The sequence below is a fragment of the Myxocyprinus asiaticus genome, chromosome 12 (genome assembly GCF_019703515.2).
Source record: "Myxocyprinus asiaticus isolate MX2 ecotype Aquarium Trade chromosome 12, UBuf_Myxa_2, whole genome shotgun sequence".
In the NCBI taxonomy this organism is placed as follows: Eukaryota; Metazoa; Chordata; class Actinopteri; order Cypriniformes; family Catostomidae; genus Myxocyprinus; species Myxocyprinus asiaticus.
In genome coordinates, this window is record NC_059355.1 from 547,144 (window position 1) to 571,036 (window position 23,893).

General features: G+C 38.0%; 1 protein-coding gene across 3 annotated transcripts in view; it reads left to right on the plus strand.

Annotated features, from left to right (window-relative positions):
* The first annotated feature begins 1,164 nt into the window (after positions 1–1,164).
* The window catches only part of plxnb1b (plexin b1b), a 108,228-nt gene continuing 85,499 nt past the window's right edge, over positions 1,165–23,893 (plus strand). For 2 of the 3 annotated variants that reach the window (XM_051712564.1, XM_051712566.1), the window contains exon 1: positions 1,165–1,302. The gene's annotated coding sequence lies outside the window, so the exon portion shown is untranslated. Of the gene's footprint in view, positions 1,505–23,893 lie in introns of all 3 variants that reach the window. The other variant, XM_051712565.1, reaches the window with a different exon arrangement.

The following is a 23,893-nucleotide window of genomic DNA, read 5'->3' on the forward strand; positions in this document are numbered from 1 at the left end:
GAAAAAAAGAAAGTGAAATGTTACAGGCACGGGGCCCTCAGGTCCAGGGGGGCCCAACAACACATTTTTTAATAGGAAAGGGGCCCAGAAGAACTTGCTACAGCCCTGGTGAGGGGCACATTGTAACAAGACCATATAACAGCTTAAAATCCCCCTCTAACAACTGTTCCTGATCTAATTAAAAAGCATAGAAGATAAACTAATGTCCATGTCAATAAAAGCCAATTATTAACTTTGTCAATATAGCAATAATTTTGACATTTGACAATAAATACACAGCAAAGTCACAGCACTGACCGAAATAATGCATGGATTGATGACAACACACACACACACACACACACACACACACACACACACACACACACACACACACACACACAAGGGGAATTATGTAAATTACATATATAGTAATCCCTCCATCACGTACTGTATTTATTTATGTTTTAGCCTTCCATTGGATTGTCAAGTCATTTTTAGTTGTATAGCGCTTTTCACAACACACATCAAAAGCAGCTTTATAGAAAAAAATGATGCTGAGATGTCTTAAAATCCTCATTGTGCGGTTAAATGAAGAACGCGGTTGAAAAACATACTTTTATTTGACTGTGACAAACAAACACAAAACTCCATTAGATGTTAGTTTATGGAGAATAATAACCTTAAGAGAATCTGGTATACTGGAAACCCTCCTGGCCACTACATACTAGATTTAAATGCGCGGTTGACAAAGATGTTATCGATAAAGTGCGACCGCTTATCTCTAGGGAGTGTTCTCAACGGCATTTTTGCGCTCTTGAAGGGCACTTCGCGAAGGGGATGCCGCTCAAAAGGTCAATCCAAACAAAAGAAATAAAGTACATTTTTTCACAAAAGACCCTTTCAGAATACTTTTAATGAAGGCTACATTTAAACTGTAATACTATTTTCCTTTCAGAGTGCCCACATCAAGAGCTCTGTCTTTTGTAGTGAGTAGGGCATAGGGGTGATCCCTTTCGATTGGAACACGCCGTATGTTTTTGCGGAAGAATAGATGCACGGACCTATGCGACCAAGGGGTCTGGTTTCAAGACGCAATTTTATGACGTAATAGCATGTTCCAATACTTGCATACTTTTGTACTACACGCAAAGGAGTACATACTTTAATGGCGTAGTATAGGTAGGCGAAATAGGACGCAGCAAGCGAAACCTTCTCACTTTGAAAGCTGTTGAAGCGCGATATTTACGCTGACTGAGATTTATGGATGGACTTACTTTTTTTTTTAACTGCAAACCAAGCGATAGATTTGCGCAATCAAAGGTAATCCGAATGTGATAAGCATCAGTATTGTTGATACTTTGTTTTTGTTTGGCTGTTATCGTAAACTGAGTCCCTCACACGTTGGATATTGTGTTACGGTTGTATGAACATGCGAATTTGCGTGTATTAAAAATCTTAGTAAATTGCAATTTGGATAAACTGGCGAACTGCGTCCAAGAAAAAGCGTTAAACGTGATACAAGGTGAGTCAGTTTTACACACGTGGCTGCTGTGACAATGTCATGTTTTTATTGTGCTTTATACTATTTAAACAAGCTTGTACATATCATTTTAAGATCTTCTGCAACGTAGAATTCTATAAAAGGGTATTTGCATTGTTTCGTCGCGTGTTTGAAGTAAAAGTGATTTTGCACTCCGGTTGACAACGAGCTTTAAACAGTTGCTAAAGTCTAAAGTGAGTCTTTACCCCAAAACTCCATCAGGTTTAAAGTCTAAAGTGAGTCTCTACCCAAAGACTGTCGGGTTTAATGTCTAAAGTGAGTCTCTACCCAAAGACTGTCGGGTTTAATGTCTAAAGTGAGTCTCTACCCAAAGACTGTCAGGTTTGAAGTCTAAAGTGAGTCTTTACCTAAAGACTGTCGGGTTTAAAGTCTAAAGTGAGTCTTTACCCATAGACTCCGTCAGGTTTAAAGTCTAAAGTGAGTCTTTACCCCAAAACTCCATCAGGTTTAAAGTCCAAAGTGAGTCTCTACCCAAAGACTTCATCAGGTTTAAAGTCTAAAGTGAGTCTCTACCCAAAGACTGTCGGGTTTAATGTCTAAAGTGAGTCTCTACCCAAAGCTTCCGTCAGGTTTGAAGTCTAAAGTGAGTCTCTACCCAACCGTCAGGTTTAAAGTCTAAAGTGAGTCTCTACCCAAAGACTTTGTCAGGTTTGAAGTCTAAAGTGAGTCTCTATCCAAAGACTCCGTCAGGTTTAAAGTCTAAAGTGAGTCTTTACCTAAAGACTGTCGGGTTTAAAGTCTAAAGTGAGTCTTTATCCAAAGACTGTCAGGTTTGAAGTCTAAAGTGAGTCTTTACCTAAAGACTGTCGGGTTTAAAGTCTAAAGTGAGTCTTTACCCAAAGACTGTCAGGTTTGAAGTCTAAAGTGAGACTTTACCCAAACACTCCGTCAGGTTTAAAGTCTAAAGTGAGTCTTTACCCAAAGACTCCGTCAGGTTTAAAGTCTAAAGTGAGTCTCTACCCAAAGCTTCCGTCAGGTTTGAAGTCTAAAGTGAGTCTTTACCCAAAGACTGTCAGGTTTGAAGTCTAAAGTGAGACTTTACCCAAAGACTCCGTCAGGTTTAAAGTCTAAAGTGAGTCTTTACCCAAAGACTCCATCGGGTTTAAAGTCTAAAGTGAGTCTCTACCCAAAGCTTCCGTCAGGTTTGAAGTCTAAAGTGAGTCTTTACCCAAAGACTCCATCAGGTTTAAAGTCTAAAGTGAGTCTCTACCCAAAGACTCCGTCAGGTTTAAAGTCTAAAGTGAGTCTCTACCCAAAGACTCTGTCAGGTTTAAAGTCTAAAGTGAGTCTCTACCCAAAGACTCCATCAGGTTTAAAGTCTAAAGTGAGTCTCTACCCAAAGACTTCGTCAGGTTTAAAGTCTAAAGTGAGTCTCTACCCAAAGACTCCATCAGGTTTAAAGTCTAAAGTGAGTCTCTACCCAAAGACTTCGTTAGGTTTAAAGTCTAAAGTGAGTCTCTACCCAAAGACTTCGTCAGGTTTAAAGTCTAAAGTGAGTCTCTACCCAAAGACTTCGTCAGGTTTAAAGTCTAAAGTGAGTCTCTACCCAAAGACTCCATCAGGTTTAAAGTCCAAAGTGAGTCTCTACCCAAAGCTTCCATCAGGTTTAAAGTCTAAAGTGAGTCTCTACCCAAAGACTGTCAGGTTTTAAGCCTAAAGTGAGTCTCTACCCAAAGACTCTGTCAGGTTTAAAGCCTAAAGTGAGTCTCTACCCAAAGACTCTGTCAGGTTTAAAGTCTAATGTGAGTCTCTACCCAAAGACTTCGTCAGGTTTAAAGTCTAAAGTGAGTCTCTACCCAAAGACTCTGTCAGGTTTAAAGTCTAAAGTGTGTCTCTACCCAAAGACTCTGTCAGGTTTAAAGTCTAAAGTGAGTCTCTACCAAAAGACTTCGTCAGGTTTAAAGTCTAAAGTGAGTCTCTACCTAAAGACTCCATCACATTTAAAGTGTAAAGTGAGTCTCTACCCAAAGCTTCCATCAGGTTAAAGTCTAAAGTGAGTCTTTACCCAAAGACTGTCAGGTTTAAAGTCTAAAGTGAGTCTCTACCCAAAGACTCCGTCGGGTTTAAAGTCTAAAGTGAGTCTTTACCCAAAGACTGTCAGGTTTAAAGTCTAAAGTGAGTCTCTACCCAAAGACTCCGTCAGGTTTAAAGTCTAAAGTGAGTCTCTACCCAAAGACTGTCAGGTTTAAAGTCTAAAGTGAGTCTCTACCCAAAGACTCCGTCAGGTTTAAAGTCTAAAGTGAGTCTCTACCCAAAGACTTCGTTAGGTTTAAAGTCTAAAGTGAGTCTCTACCCAAAGACTCTGTCAAGCTTAAAGTCTAAAGTGAGTCTCTACCCAAAGACTGTCAGGTTTAAAGTCTAAAGTGAGTCTCTACCCAAAGACTTTTTCAGGTTTAAAGTCTAAAGTGAGTCTCTACCCAAAGACTCCGTCAGGTTTAAAGTCTAAAGTGAGTCTTTACCCAAAGCTTCCATCAGGTTTAAAGTCTAAAGTGAGTCTCTACCCAAAGACTCCGTCAGGTTTAAAGTCTAAAGTGAGTCTCTACCCAAAGACTTTGTCAGGTTTAAAGTCTAAAGTGAGTCTCTACCCAAAGACTCCATCAGGTTTAAAGTCTAAAGTGAGTCTCTACCCAAAGACTTCGTCAGGTTTAATGTCTAAAGTGAGTCTCTACCCAAAGACTTCGTCAGGTTTAAAGTCTAAAGTGAGTCTCTACCCATCTACGATATAATTGCGATGGTTTTGCTGGCCATATAAAATTAAACAATATTGTGAATATTGCAATGATAATGCCTTTTATTTGGCCATTAACCTTCATAGAGTACATCAGTAGACTAATTTCATGATCCTTCAGGGCTGTATAATTAATCAAAATAACATCAAAATGGAGATATGGTCATATGTGATTATTTAACTGCCAAAGGCTGTGATTAAAGACAAATAAACATGGTCTTGACAGAGTTTGATAGCGGTTCACAAAATGCTAAACTCATAACTGTCAAACATTGCACTTTCCGTTTCAAAATAAAAGCTCGTGGTGCAGGTGAAATAAACACGACTGCACTTTAGGGTTGCTCCGTTACCAAAATTTTGGCTTCGGTACGATACCTGCCCTGGTACCTCGGTATCAATACTAACTCGATACTTAGGCAACAAATAAAAAAAGAAAAACTTTTGATGAAATTACACTGAAAATTACTTTGCTAAAAGAACTGCATAAAGTCTTATAGCTACAAATTATGCCTTTTCTGTTTTCTGGAATCCATGTTATATGTTTTAATTAAATGTTATGATCAAATTGTGTTTAATCAAATACATACTGTTCAGCTTTAATCAAATGAAAATATAATAATTTTCAACTAATATATATATATATATATATATATACAGGTGCATCTCAATAAATTAGAATGTCGTGGAAAAGTTCATTTATTTCAGTAATTCAACTCAAATTGTGAAACTTGTGTATTAAATAAATTCAATGCACACAGACTGAAGTAGTTTAAGTCTTTGGTTCTTTTAATCGTGATGATTTTGGCTCACATTTAACAAAAACCCACCAATTCACTCTCTCAACAAATTAGAATACATCATAAGACCAATAAAAAAAACATTTTTAGTGAATTGTTGGCCTTCTGGAAAGTATGTTCATTTACTGTATATGTACTCAATACTTGGTAGGGGCTCCTTTTGCTTTAATTACTGCCTCAATTCGGCGTGGCATGGAGGTGATCAGTTTGTGGCACTGCTGAGGTGGTATGGAAGCCCAGGTTTCTTTGACAGTGGCCTTCAGCTCATCTGCATTTTTTGGTCTCTTGTTTCTCATTTTCCTCTTGACAATACCCCACAGATTCTCTATGGAGTTCAGGTCGGGTGAGTTTGCTGGCCAGTCAAGCACACCGACACCATGGTAATTTAACCAACTTTTGGTGCTTTTGGCAATGTGGGCAGGTGCCAAATCCTGCTGGAAAATGAAATCAGCATCTTTAAAAAGCTGGTCAGCAGAAGGAAGCATGAAGTGACTTCCAAAATTTCTTGGTAAACGGGTGCAGTGACTTTGGTTTTCAAAAAACACAATGGACCAACACCAGCAGATGACATTGCACCCCAAATCATCACAGACTGTGGAAACTTAACACTGGACTTCAAGCAACTTGGGCTATGAGCTTCTCCGCCCTTCCTCCAGACTCTAGGACCTTGGTTTCCAAATGAAATACAAAACTTGCTCTCATCTGAAAAGAGGACTTTGGAACACTGGGCAACAGTCCAGTTCTTCTCCTTAGCCCAGGTAAGATGCCTCTGACGTTGTCTGTGGTTCAGGAGTGGCTTAACAAGAGGAATACGACAACTGTAGCCAAATTCCTTGACATGTCTGTGTGTGGTGGCTCTTGATGCCTTGACCCCAGCCTCAGTCCATTCCTTGTGAAGTTCACCCAAATTCTTGAATCGATTTTGCTTGACAATCATAAGGCTGCGGTTCTCTCGGTTGGTTGTGCATCTTTTTCTTCCACACTTTTTTCTTCCACTCAACTTTCTGTTAACATGCTTGGATACAGCACTCTGTGAACAGCCATCTTCTTTGGCAATGAATGTTTGTGGCTTACCCTCCTTGTGAAGGGTGTCAATGATTGTCTTCTGGACAACTGTCAGATCAGCAGTCTTCCCCATGATTGTGTAGCCTAGTGAACCAAACTGAGAGACCATTTTGAAGGCTCAGGAAACCTTTGCAGGTGTTTTGAGTTGATTAGCTGATTGGCATGTCACCATATTCTAATTTGTTGAGATAGTGAATTGGTGGGTTTTTGTTAAATGTGAGCCAAAAATCATCACAATTAAAAGAACCAAAGACTTAAACTACTTCAGTCTGTGTGCACTGAATTTATTTAATACACGAGTTTCACAGTTTGAGTTGAATTACTGAAATAAATGAACTTTTCCATGACATTCTAATTTATTGAGATGCACCTGTATGTGTATATATATATATATATATATATATATATATAATTTTTGGTTAAAAAAAAAAAGATGCACAACAGAGCTTTACATTATTAATGAAAACAATCTGATTATCTGAGGCAAAAGGTTGCATTGGCTGAATCACAACATGCTGATATTCAGCACACTTGCTTATGTGATATTGCTTACAGATAATAATATTAATAATATAACAATTTAATATTATATTATTGTTATTGTGAGTATTATTGTGACACTTTTATACAGTAGTAATATTTTTCTGTTAATGTCTTCAATTTCACACATCCGGTTGAATAGAGCTCTCATTTCAGCAGGACTTTTATTTTGAAAGATCTTTGAAGTTCTTCCTGTTTTTGAAGGGTTTGAAGAGATGACAGGGCAGAGAGGCACCTCTTATTCATAATGTGGCACGCAGCACATGTGACTGTATATTATTTCATTAAATGGCATCCTTCTGCTGTTTAATGATCACACTTGGTGATATAGAGGCTTTTGTATTATTATTTTCAAATGGTCTTTGATTTCATCTCAAAACTCTCACATTACATTTTACTAATGGTAGCATACTATAATATGGTACCGAAATTAACAACAAGATGATATCGTATCATTTTACATTTTTTGGTATCGTGATATTTCGTTAGTACTGGTATACCGCACAACTCTACTGCCCTTGCAGTGTCAAAATAAAAAACCCAGTTTAGGGTGAAGTAAATCGGACAGAAATATATAAGCTTATCCTGAAAATAATAATAATTCAGTATTTGAAAACATTTGAAACATTAATTCTACTTGGCTACAATGGTTGTTTAGATGAAATGATGGTTCCTCTAATTGAAAAAACAACAACACTTTTATGCTATTTCAGAGCAAAAACATAATTATCGAGATATATATAGAATATCATCAATTTACTGAAAAATACTGAGATATAATTTCTGAAGCCATATCGCCCAGCCCTACGCCGGATTCAAATATACTCCATGAGTGGGGTGTGAGCAGCACATTTTCGTTTCGGCACCCATATTAACAGATTACAGCCTTCACATTGCAAGTAGGAGCCATGAGGTGTAACGTCCCAGAAGCTTCCCAGACGCGGTAGTGCGCGGAGAGTTTCGGCGTTGAGCATATTTTTGCTGCGCGGCTCATGCCAATCTAAGCTGTTCTGGTTGTAGTTGAAAACGAAAATAATCAGGAGGTTATATAAAATGCGCAAAAGCAAATGAAAAATAATTACACCGAACCTAATACACTGCAATTTATAGGTATGCATACAAACACAAATTAACTAACTAAATAAAGAAAAGAATAAATAAACTGTAGGACATTTGCCTGTTTTTGTACTGTACATACTGTATAGGTGTATGTTATAGGCCTTACAACATTCACCAAACACGACCAATTATGCTGGTAAACATAAACAAGTGGACATGACTGCCCGCCGTTGTTGGTGAAGCAACAATTTACCACATTCGCGTTTTCAAGGCCACAGCAATGGACGATCCCCAAATGAAGTGTTGTACATCCCTCAGCATTTGTTATACAAGGATTTATTAGCAAAGGCAAAGTTGTGGCATGCAGTAACTTTGGCAGTTTTGTGCAGTAAGTTAATGTTTCAATTTTCTGTCATGTGTGTCATGCCTTCATGTCGTAATAATAGTCTACCTAACACCTTTTTGTCAGGTGTTTTAACAAATTATTTCTGGATGAAAACTCTCAACATGGGGATTCACACAACAGTTTCTGTTCTCTGACTGAATGCAGATGATTTAAGCACCCAATACTAATGTTCATTCGATTTCATGAAGACCAAATTTGTTATACTTAACAATTACCCCCTCTCCAAATAATAAATATAGCTGCAAGCAGCAGTGATCAGGGCCAAGCCCTAAAGCCATTCACAATTCAAAGAGCTCTGGCACAACAGAGACACAGTGTTTAAACCAGTTGAGATGGGGATCGAACCTGGGTTCGCCCAGTCTTTTGAATTGAAGTCCAGAGCTCTGACCACTGCCCCACACATCTGACAAGACTAGATGACACAAAAGAGACATTGAGAGTACAAAACTTTATTAAAAAAAGTAAAAAGTTTTGAATTAATGCAGGATTTCTGTATTGAAGTATGGCCTACATAAGCACAACATGAAGACTCAGAGGTCCACAGAAGTAAATTTTTTGCTGGAGTCGAACTCACATTCTTTGGAAATGTAGCCTAGAGCTCTAACCACTGCGCCACATGACCAACCAATCTTACGTATGCCAAAGAGACATTCCAAGATGTTCGTACAAAATAATTGAGAATGTTTTTAGAGCTAAGTGTTTTTTAATTCGAGGAATGATGCAACTTAATACAGCCTACGTAGTAATAAGCACAATATGAAGACTCCGAGGTCAAGAGAAGTACAGTATTTAAACCCATTCATTGCTGGATTTGAATGCAGAGCCTTTTTAGACAAAATAGGCCATTCAGCTGATACTGTACATTTCAACAGTGCTAAAGAGACATGACAAGTTTAGAGTGAACATTCAAAAGCACTGGTTAACATGCTAACCAATAACCATGCTAATTGATTAGCATGCTAACAATTTAGCATGCTAAGCTAATGTTGCTCACAGATGGCGTTATCAAATGGCCTTAAAAGATGGAATACCTTAGAGTTAGCATGCTAACTGATTAACATGCTACGCTATTGTAGCATATAGCATCATAACCATGTCAAACAGACCATTTTCTTTTGAACTAAAGGTGATGCTGTCTCAAAACTGATCAGGTACCCTCAAGACATGATGTGGATGAAGCTCATAATTTTCATTTTAATTAAACAAGGGGTTTAAAAGATATATCACTTTATATTTGATAGGACAAATTGTTTCCGAGATACAGCCTCACATTCTATTTCATATCAACATTACTAATTTTGCATTAGTGTAACTTTTCAACAGTTGCATAAATCAAAATGCAGTGAGGTCAGGTTGGTGTGGTTATGTCTGAAGATTATTTTGAGCCATTGTTTGAGCAGATCTGACAAAGTTTGAAGGATGTGAAAAGCTTAAACTGTAAACAACTTAATCCAAGAAGACTCCTTTGGAATCATCAGGAGGAGAGTAATCAGATGCAGAAATAATTTTCTAGGCCAAATGCTTCAAAAGATATGCTCAAAAGAAAAGTTAATTTTTGAACTGGTGGTGGCGCTATGGAGTTTGTCCTAGGGGTCCCAAATTTGCTATGGGGGCTGGTCATGCCAACTCCTATCAGTGTGCATTTTCTTACATACTGTTAATAGGGTTGTGTAACGGGGTAAGGGATGGGCAAGGAGGAGGCAGGTACCGGCTGAACAGTCAGCATGAAGTTTAATGATATAAATGAACTTAAAACAACATAAAACATAAAGACAGACACACACAGTGCGGCTGCATGCGTCTCTCTCGAACTGGCGCCTCCGGCTTGTCTTTGTCCCCTTCCCAGCTGATTAGCCTGATTCAGGTGTCCTCACGGCCCAGCCCCGCCCTCCTCCTCGTCACACTCCTCCATCGCCCGACTCAGGTCGGGGGAACCCCCGGCATGACGCACTCCCCTTCCCTCTCTTCCTGAAGGGGGGGTTGCCCTTCCAGGCGTGCCTGCCGGCAGCTCTTCCAGGCATGCCTGCCAGCAGCTCTTCCCTGCTTTTCTGGAGCCCTGGGAGAGACGAGGGGAAGGAAAGGGGAGAGGAAAGAGCAAGGCGGAGCGAGAGAGAAAAACATGCTTGCCGGTTCCTGGACATGCTGTCACCCGGTCCTCAACCATTCCTCTGCCCTCTGGCAGACGGAACCGCTCCTCCCCTTCTCGGCGGACATCAGCGGTTCCTCCAGCTTTCGGTGGCCGGCAGCAAACCCTCTGTCCCCAGGCTGACAGCCGCTGCTGCTCCTTTGGCGGACGGCAGCGGTGAGGACTCCGCGACAGCACATCCCTCCTCCCTCCTGGGATTCGCCACCAATGTAATGGGGTAAGGGATGGGCAAGGAGGAGGTGGGAACCAGCTGAATAGTCAACATAAAGTTGAATGATATAAATGAACTTAAAACAGCATAAAACATAAAGACAGACACACACAGTGTGGCCGCATGCGTCTCTCTCTCTTATCCCCCTCCCGGATGATTAGCCTGATTCAGGGCTAGCCGTGTGTCCTCACGGCCCGGCCCCATCCTCCTCCTCGTCACAGGCTGCCATAGACTCCTATGGTGGAATGATAATAATAAGAAAAGCTACAAAAGCAATTGGGGCATACGGCATATGGCCCCCTAATATTAATTTATGGCCATATTAAAGAAAATAGTTGCAGTAGGAACCCAAAGAAACCTTTTTTTTTCCTGCACACAGCCGCAGCTGTTTTGCTGAAGAAACGTGGCCAATGTGAAAGCAAAATGCCACCACGTTGCTCACGCACCAAACTGATAGCCCTGCCCCCAAATCATGCCATTGCTTGAGTCAGTGTTATGGTATGGCACACTGTTAATGCTTACACAACCTAAGAACTTAAAGACATTAAAAATGAAGTGAAGATGTGCGTGAAGATGAACTGGATCTAAGGCGCTCTGATGTACGCACCATCTACAGAGGCTGGCGCCATCTTCCGGTGAAAATATAAATGAGGTATAAACTTATCAAATTTAATCTTTAATAGTGAACACAATGTGCTCCAGTTTCACCTTAATATAACGACTGTGTAATAGCAAATGTCCGTGGTCGTTGCAGGGTCATTCATGCATTGTTAAACGGCACCCCTTCAAATGGCGGGGAATGCCGAAAAAATGAGTTGGCACAGATGCGATGAGGTTTCAATTACAGCTGCTGAGAGAGTGACAATACATTTGCATAATCAATTTTTGTTGAGGAACAAAAAAGTTGTGGAAATGTGTGGCATAGTGGAAAACATAGTGGTGTTTTTCTTTTGATGTTGGAGCAAATAGGTAAGCAAACAATTTTTTTGCCGTGGTCTGTCATTCACCGCTATCAAAGTTTATCCTGCAGTCCTTTACTTCCACATTCCCAGAAGTGTGAAAAGGGTCTATTGTGAGCTGTTGTCTCATAGCTCTTTTTCGCTGATACCTGCTGCATTTTCAATGATTGATTGTTTTCACTCCGGTCTTAAAGTTGAGACCTAGCCAAGTTTGGTTTTGGCCTACCTTGAATGGAACATATTCTACCTGAAAATATACATAATAAATGCGGTCAAAAGCCTATAATCGGATGGGATTTGTTTTCTAAGCGACCTTTGAGATGTTGGATTATGATCTGTGTCTTTAATACAGAGGTGGGAGTGTCTGTTCTAGATGTGGGCGTTACAGAAGGTTGAACACATTGAATTAATTTAGGTCACAAAATTAACTTTTTTAACCTTTGTATATGTGAATTAAATATTACGTAAAACATTACAAACATCACGTAATTGAGCTGAGAAATTAAGGTGAATGTTTTACCCGATGGTGATATTGCAATGGCCAGTATTAGCAGTTTCCATGATTTGGCTCTCTTTTTGATTATTAATTTGAGCCCGACCGATATGGGATTTTTGAGACCGATACCGATTTTAGAGAGGGAAAATTCACCGATTACCGATATGGTGGCAAGTATATTTAATTTTTGAGCTGGAATGAAAACAGACCTTTTCTATGTGGATTTTTCACCGATTCTGCACCGATATGACTATGCAAAGATACTCATAAGGCTGATTTCTTAAACAAATATTTTTATCAAAGAACATTTGACATTATTATTATACATTGTCAACAAATTGTAGAAATGAACACTGAGAAAATAAAGAATAAATTAAAATACAATAAATAGCTAAATAAACATCAGTACTGTTAGTATCAGTCAAATGCGGACCATTAAAATAAAGAATAAATAAAAATACAATAAACAGCTTAATAAACATCAGTACTGTTAGTATAAGTCAATTGCTGACCATTAAAATAAAGAATAAAAAAAAAAAAAAAATCAGTACTGTATGTTTTAGTATCAGTCAAATGCTGACCATTAAAATAAAGAAAAAATAAAATAAATAGCTTAATTAACATCAGTATTACTGTTTAATATAAGTCAAATGCTGACCATTTAAATAAATAATAAAATAAAATAAAATAAATAGCTAAATAAACATCAGTATTACTGTTTAATATAAGTCAAATGCTGACCATTTAAATAAATAATAAAATAAAATAAAATAAATAGCTAAATAAACATCAGGGGCCGGTTGCACCAGCTATAGGTACATTACAACTTAGCCTAGTTGTGGCGTAAATGGGCACTAAGTCACAATTTACGCTCTACTAAATATTTGAACATTGCACCATTAAATTTAGGTAGTACGTAACCCTACGTATAAACTAAATATATACAGAAGCCTCTGACCAGGAGTAACGGATGGAATAAAAAAGCAGACTCACTTAATGACATCAATGAGCTCATGTTTTGGTTGACAGGCTTCAGTCCTTTCGATATATATGATGGTGTTGACATTTACACTTGTTTACATTTACGGGAGAGAAATAAAAAAACTTAAGCGGCTCTTCAGCATGAAACCAATCTAACGGTGCCGTTTTTAGGGTGCGTCGCCCGGTGTCAAGTTTCAACACATTCAATATATATAGGATATTAAAATGAATAAATGTCTGTTTTTCCAGCCTGTTGTATTAGTATCTATCACCGCTCATTTATTTTAGATACAGTTCCTATATATTATTATTTACCCAGGGCAAATATATTATTTATTAAATCTACTTTCATTAAGTATCCTATTTTAATGTCTTTAAACCAGACTTCTAAATATTAAATTTTGTAAATTCGGATGAAGTGGGTACCAAACTGTGAATCCTGAACAAAACAGTTTGGTGAATACATGTTTACATGCTGACAACAATGAAAGTAGCTACGTGATTAGCTAGTTAGCTATAAGCTCGTTGTCACAAAGTAAAAGATGGACTTTATTTACTTTCCAGCATTGTGTCTCACCAACTAGGCAACAGCGAAGCGTGAAATCAACACTCACCACACACAATCCACCACCGCACCGCTGTCTGCTGAGCTGCAAAAAGATGCTCTGATGTTTCCCTTTCAATCATTACTGACTGCACTGACAAACTATAGCTGACTAACAGCAAACAGATGTGATAAACATGAGTGACATGGTTGTCAGGGAAATGGTTAACATTATATTAGTTATATAAAATGATGGGGTAATTTTTTATTAACTTTCCAGTATGTATTTCACAAACTAGTTAGCAATTTAATGAGAAGATATCGCTTAAATCCGCACCATTTAACTCCGCCCTGTCTGAAGAACCACCGTCAGCTCAGAGTCAGCTCTGTAAACAATGGAGTCGGAGCGCGCTCTGCTGGACAAACTACTCTGACACCAATTCTAAAGCATTGTTTTCTGCATTATATGTTCTGAAAAAAAGGTTTCATATCGGCGCATATCTGTAAAATGTACGCTGATACCGATATATCGGTGAAAGGCTAATATCGGCTGATAATATCGGCCGACCGATATATCGGCCGGGCACTAATATGAATTATATTTTCGTTGGATGGCAAGAAATCTACATCCATATTGAAAGATGTGCAGCAGGCATAGGTACGGTCTTAATGCATTGTGAAAATTCATTATAAGCAATCACAGGCATTTGGACATGATTAGATTTCTCAGAGGACCCTTGAGTTAGCCGAAAAACAGTAGTAAGTTTGCTCTGAAATTTTTAAAAGCACAGACTTGTCAGATTGGGATGGGATTAAAATGACAAAATTACAAATAAGCTTACACGCTGATGCTAAGTGTCCCAAGTCCTGAGTGCTTTATGTAAACAAAGTAGAGAATGCTACTGTTGCAAGTTCAAGATTCAATTTGTTGTCATTATTTACACTCGTGTATAAGAGAGAAAAAATACTTCACTAAAGGGCCAAGATGGCAGAAGAAAATGTACAAATGGTAAAAACAGCCTGGTAAACATAAGCTTGCCATTAGCCCTTGGAGAGAGAGCGGGCATAATAATAGTGGGCGGGTTTGTGTGACGTGGGCCTGTGAATGCAGATATGATGGCTAGATTGCGTTTAGATTACACTGATATCCGATCATAATGCATCCCTGACTACCTCGGTGTTAGGACGAGCAGATCAGAACACATTCCATTCACAAACGTGTTTACACTTGTCTTTTCAATGTGTATGTGGACAACATCCAGATACGGGTCGCACGTTAATGCCAAGTGTAAAAGGGGCCAGAGACACAGTGTGTACAGTTATCAAGAAACTTAACTTTGTCTCTTTGACAACTTACAGTTGTCTCTGCGTACTAAGCTGGGATAAGAGAAAGTATTTTAACACAGAAAAAGTTACACAGTCCAGCTTTAAATAAAACATACTGTATACATGTATACAAAACATACATGCTTTGGTTAAAGCAATTTGGGGGCAGGCTGTGTGTTGCAAACTTTGAAGGTGGGCTGTAGACGGCCCCAAGCAGTTACAAAATAGCAAAAAAAATTATTTAAAAAATATTCATTTTTAAATGAAAGTTTTTAATAGGCCTTAAAAACAAGTAGGCTTACACTTTTTTTTCTGTATTAGCATAGATAGCCCTATAAAGAATTATGCTTCGTGTCAAACTGAATGTTATGTTTACCAGGCTGTTTTTGCTGGGTGATAAGGTGTTTTTGATTTTTATAATGTCTGACACATAACTTCTAGCTTGTACTAATGGTAGACCAAGGAGCTGGCTTCAAATCTGAAATATTATTGTGTCAATATTATGTTTAATAAATTACACTTTCTGAAAACAAAATGTATAGAAAGGAAATACATTAACAGACTTTTTGGGATATTTGTAAATGTTCATTGAGTAGACTGCTGTTGTAGATGACTGGTTTTGTTGTTGAGTGAGTGAAATTGAAAAAGTGACTTACAAAGAATTTAATTCTGTTCACTAGTTCATGCTCTTAACTTCTGTATACAAGAAAAGATGAGTTTACTAATGAATCAAAAGAGTTTAAAAGATAAGTTTAATGAGACTGTGGGAGAGGATAAAGTGCCCTCCACTAATATTGGCACTCTTGGTGAATATGAGCAAAGAAGGCTGTGAAATATACAGTTGAAATCAGAAGTTTACATACATTTTAGCCAAATACATTTAAACTCAGTTTTTCACAATTCCTGACATTTAATCGTAGAAAACATTCCCTGTCTTAGGTCAGTTAGGATCACTACTTTATTTTAAGAATGTGAAATGTCAGAATAATAGTAGAGAGAATGATTTATTTCAACTTTTATTTCTTTCATCACATTCCTGTGGGTCAGAAGTTTACATACACTTTGTTAGTATTTGGCAGCATTGCCTTTAAATTGTTTAACTTGGGTCAAATGTTTTGGGTATCCTTCCACAAGCTTCTCACAATAAGTTGCTGGAATTTTGTCCCATTCCTCCAGACAGAACTGGTGTAACTTTTTAGGCCTCCATGCTCGCACATACTTTTTAGCTCTGCCCACAAATTTTCTATCGGATTGAGGTCAGGGCTTTGTGATTTGAGTGGCCTCCAATACCTTGACTTTGTTGTCCTTAAGCCATTTTGCCACAACTTAGGAGGTATGCTTGGGGTCATTGTCCATTTGGAAGACCCATTTTCTCCCCAATTTGGAATGCCCAATTCCCAATGCACTCTAAGTCCTCATGGTGGCGTATTAACTCGCCTCAATCCGGGTGGTGGAGGACGAATCTAAGTTGCCTCCGCGTCTGAGACCGTCAATCCGTACATCTTATCACGTGGCTTGTTGAGCGCGTTACCGTGGAGACATAGCGCATGTGGAGGCTTCACACAATTCTCCACGACATCCACGCACAACTCACCATGCACCCCACTGAGAGCAAACCACATTATAGCGACCACGAGGAGGTTACCCCATGTGACTCTACCCTCCCTAGCAACCGGGCCAATTTGATTGCTTAGGAGACCTGACTGGAGTCACTCAGCACACCCTGGATTCGAACTCGCAACTCCAGGTGTGGTCAGGTCTCTAGTTTGAGAAATAGACGCCTCACATGTCCTCAGCTGACAGCTTCATTGAATTCTACCCGCTCAACACCAGTTTCATGTACAACAGTAAAGAGAAGACTCAGGGGTGCAGGCCTTATGGGAAGAATTGCAAAGAAAAAGCCACTTTTGAAACAGAAAAACAAAAAGAAAAGGTTAGAGTGGGCAAAGAAACACAGACATTGGACAACAGATAATTGGAAAAGAGTGTTCTGGATCTTAACCCCATTGAGCTTTTGTGGGATCAGCTAGACTGTAAGGTGCGTGAGAAGTGCCCGACAAGACAGACACATCTATGGCAAGTGCTACAGGAAGTGTGGGGTGAAATGTCACCTGAGTATCTGGACAAACTGAGAGCTAGAATAACAAGGATCTGCAAAGCTGTCATTGCTGCACGTGGAGGATTTTTTGATGAGAACTCTTTGAAGTAGTTTAAGAAGTTCTGAACATTTCTTTCCGATTGTAATAGTAATTTTTCATGTTATTAATGTCCTGACATCAGTTGAATGCCACTTTGGTGAATAAAAGTACCAATTTCTTTCCATAAGAGCAAAATCTGTACATTATTCCAAACTTTTGGCCGCCAGTGTATATACTGTATATATACATATTAATATATATACACTACCGGTCAAAAGTTTTAAAACACTCATTCTTTATTATAATTTTTCTTCACATTTTCGAATAATAGTAAAGTCATTAAAACTATGGAATAACATAAATGGAACTATGGGAATTATGTTGTGACTAAACAAAATCCAAAATAAATCAGAACTGTGTTATATTTGAGCATCTTCAAAGTAGTCACCCTTTGTCTAGAATTTGCAGACATGTACTCTTGACATTTTCTCAACCAACTTCTTGAGGTATCACCCTGGGATGCTTTTTAAACAGTATTGAAGGAGTTCCCATCTATGTTGGGCACTTATTGACTGCTTTTCTTTATTATTTGGTCCAAGTCATCCATTTCAAAAACTTTTTTTTATTATTAAATTTTAGGTTTATAATGAAATAAATTAATATGGTGGCACAATTATATTTTTTATATATTTCATATACAACTGAAGAACCACACGGTTGCTTACTTTGTGCCGTCACGGTAATTTAATATTTGAATCAACATTAATAATCGCGATTACAATATCAAGGGCAATAATCGACAGTGATTTTTGCTATAATCGTGCAGCCCTAATCGATGGTCATAAGCGAGAATGTTAATCTTACATGTTGCAGTTTTACTAACCATAGTGAAGTTTGTATGTTTTTGATTTGGATAACTCATAAAAATATTAGCGATGTTCCGACTGACGTTCTAACAGTTTGACATTTGCATTATGTTCTTTGGTCACTTGCAAGTAATTTGTGAATCTTGAATTAGCCAATAAGATTTTGGCTAATGTAGATTAGATAGATTTTTCACAGTGTATTTAAATGTCCACTATAACACAACAGTGCATGTTAAGTGTTGCGGTGTATATATAACTGAATACCGGCACATGTTTAGTCTGTCTGCTTCAGGCCTGTGTCTTGACACTCCTCTGTGGAATAACCGGCTGTAGTCTTGTTTGTTCCCCCTCAGCGGGGGGAATGTGAGAATGCTGTCCAGCTTCTTTTGTCTCTTTTGTTGGAGTGGAGATTTAAAAGGTCATTGAATAAGAGGGGGAGCCAGAAAAAGAGGGAGAGTTTTGAATGGAGGAGAGTGGTGAATGAGTGACTGTTGAGTAAGTGAGTGTTTATACATGCTGGAGTTTGAGGTGCACATTAGTACCATAATTCAATAATAAACCTGCACAAAATTATGCAGACGTTAACATCGCTCGTGTGTTTATCGACTTTTATGTTTTTTAGTTAATTAGCAGATGCCTTTATTCGAAACAAATTACCATTCATTGCATTGACAATATAAACAAGTAAAACTAAGAATTGTGATTTATGTATGCATGACTTCCCCCACTTCTTCTAGCCATAATTCAGAAAGATAAACTAAACTTTTGACATTTTACGATTCATTCTCATTCCTAGTGTTAATTTAATTATTTTGTTTCTATCCTGTCCCACTGGTGCAGTCACACTGAACTCCTCAGAACTCTTCCTGGGACATATGTAAACGTTCCTACCCTTGAGCTTGTCTCTGTCCTGGGAAAGGGAGTTGCCATGGTGAGGAGAACATGAATGTTGGACCAGACAGCAATCTTTTTTGTTTCCTTTTAGAGCTTTAATAAAGATCTTTTTCACTTTTTTCCTGATGTGGTGTGGTAGTAAGAACGTTCTTTCTTGAACTGTTTTTGTGTTTATGTATGTTATTATCCCTAGCCCGTACTATAACAATCCCTCAGTTGTTGTTTTTTATTTTTTATTTTTGTGGAGGCAAAATCTCAAAGGCTATGTAAGATGTTATCGTCACACTTTTTATGTATCTAGATCATTTGTTTTTAAACAAATTCTGTTTGATTCTGTCGCCAAGCATTTTTCCATGCTAAAATGACTAATGAAATCAGAAAGTGTTGGCATCTGTTTTTATTGAACGTTATTTCACTGAAAGCTGCATATAGACAAACGCTTTCTACGGCAAGCCTTGAGGATATAAATACACAATCACACTATATATACTGTATATGTGTGTATGTAAGGTGGTGCTCAAAAGTTTGCATACCCTGGCAGAAATTGTGAAATTTTGGCATTGATTTTGAAAATATGACTGATCATGCAAAAAACTTTTATTTAAGGATAGTGATCATATGAAGACATTTATTATCACATAGTTGTTTGGCTCCTTTTTAAATCATAATGATAACAGAAATCACCCAAATGGCCCTGATCAAAAGTTTACACACCCTTGAATGTTTGGCCTTGTTACAGACAGGTTTAAATGGCAATTAAAGGTTAATTTCCCACACCTGTGGCTTTTTAAATTGTAATTAGTGTCTGTGTATAAATAGTCAATGAGTTTGTTAGCTCTCACGTGAATGCACTGAGCAGGCTAGATACTGAGCCATGGGGAGCAGAAAAGAACTGTCAAAAGACCTGCGTAACAAGGTAATGGAACTTTATAAAGATGGAAAAGAATATAAAAATATATCCAAAGCCTTGAAAATGCCAGTCAGTACTGTTCAATCACTTATTAAGAAGTGGAAAATTCAGGGATCTCTTGATACCAAGACAAGGTCAGGTAGACCAAGAAAGATTTCAGCCACAACTGCCAGAAGAATTGTTCAGGATACAAAGAAAAACCCACAGGTAACCTCAGGAGAAATACAGGCTGCTCTGGAAAAAGACGGTGTGGTTGTTTCAAGGAGCACAATACGACGATACTTGAACAAAAATGAGCTGCATGGTCGAGTTGCCAGAAAGAAGCCTTTACTGCACCAATGCCACAAAAAGGCCCGGTTACAATATGCCCGACAACACCTTGACACGCCTCACAGCTTCTGGCACACTGTAATTTGGAGTAACGAGACCAAAATAGAGCTTTATGGTCACAACCATAAGTGCTATGTTTGGAGAGGGGTCAACAAGGCCTATAGTGAAAAGAATACCATCCCCACTGTGAAGCATGGTTGTGTCTCACTGATGTTTTGGGGGTGTGTGAGCTCTAAAGGCACGGGGAATCTTGTGAAAATTGATGGCAAGATGTATGCAGCATGTTATCAGAAAATACTGGCAGACAATTTGCATTCTTCTGCAGGAAAGCAGCGCATGGGACGCTCTTGGACTTTCCAGCATGACAATGATCCTAAACACAAGGTCAAGTTGACCCTCCAGTGGTTACAGCAGAAAAAGGTGAAGGTTCTGGAGTGGTCATCACAGTCTCCTGACCGTAATATCATCGAGACACTCTGGGGAGATCTCAAATGTGCGGTTCATGCAAGATGACCAAAGACTTTGCATGACCTGGAGGCATTTTGCCAAGACGAATGGGCAGCTATACCACCTGCAAGAATTTGGGGCCTCATAGACAACTATTACAAAAGACTGCACGCTGTCATTGATGCTAAAGGGGGCAATACACAGTATTAAGAACTAAGGGTATGCAGACTTTTGAACAGGGGTCATTTCATTTTTTTCTTTGTTGCCATGTTTTGTGTTATGATTGTGCCATTCTGTTATAACCTACAGTTGAATATGAATCCCATAAGAAATAAAAGAAATGTGTTTTGCTCACTCATGTTTTCTTTAATAATGGTACATACATTGTATATTACCAATTCTCCAAGGGTATGCAAACTTTTGAGCACAAATGTATGTATGTATGTATGTGTGTGTATATATATATATATATATATATATATATAAGCAGCCTAATTGTGAGTTGAAGGATAAATTAGGTGTATGTCTGGCTAAATATATGAGTCTTTAGTCTAGACTTAAACTGAGTGAGTGTGTCTGCATCCCGAACAGTGTTAGGGAGACTATTGCATATTTTTCAGCATCAGCAACAGAGAGCATGTGTTGTAATTTAGTCATATTTCTGAGGTGGAAGAATGCTGTTCTACAAACATTGGTAATTTGATTGTCAAAGGACAGATTGGTATCAAATATAATGTCCAATTTCTTCGCTGTTAAAGACAATGTAATAGTACATCCATCGAGAGACTAATTATATTTTAGCGGCTTGTTTTTAAGCACAACACCTTTAATAATTGATCATTTATCATGTGAATAAATGATCAATGAATTGATGAGAAATCGTGTGACAGATACCTTGCAAATGATAGCCAAATAAATGATTTAAACACCTTAGTCCCACCACTTTCTACGAATAGAAAAGTTGAATGTGGAGAGTATGCCGAGTTTTTTCACCAGGCTAGACTGAATATTTTGATTTCATTTAGAACATGGTTTTATTCCTGCTCACATGGCCTGGTTTTGTTTTTGTTGTTGTTGATGAATAAATGTCATAACTGGCACTTTCATCTTTCATTATGGGTCATTCCATGAAACCGGAGCTTTTTCCATTTCAAAAAGGTGAATTTTAAAGTACATTTCTGTAAGGTTATAAACATTCAGAAAAAATAATTTATATTTTTCTGAAATATTTTGGGATGCAGCTATGCCTTTAAAACAGTATCACTAGAACGCCATCGCTAGATTTATGCTTATGACACTACAAAATATTTATTAGAAAGAGAATTTAGTGCTAATATTTCATCAAATATCCACTTTTTTAATTATCAGTTGTTTTCTGTACAAAATCATATTAATAGAGATGACAACTTAAGATCGTCCACTTGTGAAAACACCTAACAAAAGATAAAGTGAAAAAAGCGAGACATTTATTGTATTTTACATCCTGAGAGTTATTCATTTTTTATTATTTATGAAATTATACATTAATAAGGAGGTAACTTGGGGACACATCTTTAAGTCTTTAAAAAACATCAAAATGATAAAAATGTGAATAAATGAGTATCATATTTTGTAAAAGATGCATCACTGTTCCATTATAAGAGTTCTTTGTGAGTGAAATACCCTCTCCTTTATTTACATGTAGGGCCTGCACAAGCATACCTTAGAGCACAAATTATGATTAAAACTTGCATAATATTAAGGGTACAATATAAAGATTATATATAGTGGCAATCTAGTAGCTTCTAGACATTTTTGTAATTATTGCAGTGCCCGGGGCACCTTATTTTTTTTCTGCATTTGGCCCCTGACTGAAAAAGTTTGGACACCCCTGTTAAATCGGATGGTTTTAATTTGATCAGTAATTAGCTGATATATTGGTGCATCCTTACAGAGAATATCTGAATAATTTATTTGTACTTTAGTACAATAATAATATAAAATCTAATTATTTAAATGTACTTTGTACTTATTTTTTTGGTCTGGAATTCATACCCAAAAATATACAGTGACCTTTATATATTGTAGGAGGAGATGCCTCACAAGGTGATGGAAACTTTTCACACTTCAGGGTTTTGTAACATGGATGTAAAAGATTGCAGGGTAAACCTCGATGGTGGTGAATGGGAGTGAATGGAAGACCACACCAAATATAATTTTTGCTTGTCCATTTGCTCCAACGTCAAAAGAAAAACACCACTATTACATTTCTACAACTTTTCAAATGAAAGATAAAAAAGTGATGGATCTTGACCGTCAGACTCATTTTTAAAACTAATTGCAGGGTAATATAATCCAAAGTACAATGTTAGAAATTTGCAAAAGTATTTTTGCATCATCACTGGTCTGTGAAAAGGGTCCATTGTCATGTGGGAGGTCCTTGGCATCAAAAATGTTAAAAACCCTGACCTAGAGCAAGTAGATACACCATTATTATATTTGAGATTTTTTTTTTTTTTTTTTTCAGTCAATGAATTCGTAGACCCCTTGGAATCTTTGATGGACCACAGTTTGAGAACCATTGATTTAGATCCAGAGTTGAAAATAGTTAACATGCACTTTGTGTTTGTGTCTGAGCACAAGAGCACATTCAGGCATATATGTGAAGGATTCCCAATAATTAGTTTAGTCTCTTGGCAACCCTTTGCCTCATGTGGGAAATCTTTGGTTGGACTCTGGTTGTCCTGGGAACCACCCCTTGCTGAGATTTACCCTATTCTCTCTTTTTTTTCCCACTGATTTAGTGAGCAAAGTACTACACACACTTTCCTGCTCTTTCTCATGTGAAAGGTGCTTCTAATTAACACTGTTAAGGGACAAAATGCATTAAGGTTACACTGACCATTAAGTAAATTAATTCATTAATGTTTAGTTTTTGGTTACTTGACATTTAGCAGATGCTTTTGTTCACATTGACTGAAGGGAAACACCCCCTGGAGCCAGTGGCGGATTTAGGCATGGGTGGCATGGGCAGCAGCCAGGGTGGCATCTTGTTGGGGGGGGGCTTCCTGGCTTCCTCACAGTTTTCCATGATCAGTTGTGTGTTTACCATCAGTCTGGTTGTTTTCCATTTGTTTTTCTTGTTGGCTAGATCATCATTTACTAGGCCGTCTGATCTCAGTTATTTGAGAGAACCTCGATTATTGGGCATTCTAATTCCAATCACATTTGAATGCCCAAATAAGGGAATTTGAAGTTAATTTACTGTATTAATACCATGAACGGCACGTTTGTTGAACTTGGAGTTCGAGTGTCACTGAGCCACACCACGAATGTCAACAAGCTCCTGTCTGGATGAGCATGTGAACCACATCTCATGCGCTCTGATGCACACTGTCAGCAAAACTGCTGCGGAAATATAAACGAACAAATATAAACTTTTATAGTGAACACAAAGCGCACCGGTTTCACTTTAATTTAAGGACTGTATAATGACAAATGTTTCTGGTTCACACACACTGTGTTAAT